Source organism: Camellia sinensis, chromosome 12 (assembly GCF_055761805.1).
Source record: "Camellia sinensis isolate YWXY chromosome 12, ASM5576180v1, whole genome shotgun sequence".
Taxonomy (NCBI): Eukaryota; Viridiplantae; Streptophyta; class Magnoliopsida; order Ericales; family Theaceae; genus Camellia; species Camellia sinensis.
This window is the reverse complement of record NC_138972.1, coordinates 375,001-376,203: the sequence shown is the minus strand read 5'-3', so window position 1 is coordinate 376,203 and position 1,203 is coordinate 375,001.

The window sequence follows — 1,203 nt, the reverse complement described above, 5'->3', positions numbered from 1 at the left end:
CCCTAGTGGAAGGTTCCTTGCGAAAAGCGTGTCCCTCGGGTAATTGCCATTTGGTTGGCTTTGACGTTCGAACGAGTTGCCTATGCTTTCCTAGTGGAAGCTTGTTGCGAAAAGTATGTCCCTCGAAAGTTGCCTGTTGCGTTTGTTACTTGCATTCGCGCTAACCGGTGCTTGCTCGGCCTCTCTAAATGTTTTCGCGCGTTCGTCGGGCTTCTTAGTCCTTCGGGGGGTGATTCGTTTTGGGGGGCTGGTGCACAGTGTACGTCGTGGCGCGTGAGTTGTGTTCGGTTTGTGCGAGTTGGACGGATCCCTGCCTGTGCAGCGAACTCCACTGGTGCATTCCTCCATGTCCCTCGGGTTGTCTTCGACTCGCCTTCGGGTTGCCTGCGCTTCCCTAGTGGAAGGTGCCTTGCGAAAAGCGTGTCCCTCGGGTAATTGCCATTTGGTTGGCTTTGACGTTCGAACGAGTTGCCTATGCTTTCCTAGTGGAAGCTTGTTGCGAAAAGTATGTCCCTCGAAAGTTGCCTGTTGCGCTTGTTACTTGCATTCGCGCTAACCGGTGCTTGCTCGGCCTCTCTAAATGTTTTCGCGCGTTCGTCGGGCTTCTTAGTCCTTCGGGGGGTGATTCGTTTTGGGGGGCTGGTGCACAGTGTACGTCGTTGCGCGTGAGTTGTGTTCGGTTTGTGCGAGTTGGACGGATCCCTGCCTGTGCAGCGAACTCCACTGGTGCATTCTTCCATGTCCCTCGGGTGATCGCCTTTAGGTTGTCTTCGACTCGCCTTCGGGTTGTCTGCGCTTCCCTAGTGGAAGGTGCCTTGCGAAAAGCATGTCCCTCGGGTAATTGCCATTTGGTTGGCTTTGACGTTCGAACGAGTTGCCTGTGCTTTCCTAGTGGAAGCTTGTTGCGAAAAGTATGTCCCTCGAAAGTTGCCTGTTGCGCTTGTTATTTGCGTTCGCGCTAACCGGTGCTTGCTCGGCCTCTCTAAATGTTTTCGCGCGTTCGTCGGGCTTCTTGGTCCTTCGGGGGGTGATTCGTTTTGGGGGGCTGGTGCATAGTGTACGTCGTGGCGCGTGAGTTGTGTTCGGTTTGTGCGAGTTGGACGAATCCCTGCCTGTGCAGCGAACTCCACTGGTGCATTCCTCTATGTCCCTCGGGTAAATGCCTTAAGGTTGTCTTCGACTCGCCTTCGAGTTGCCTGCGCT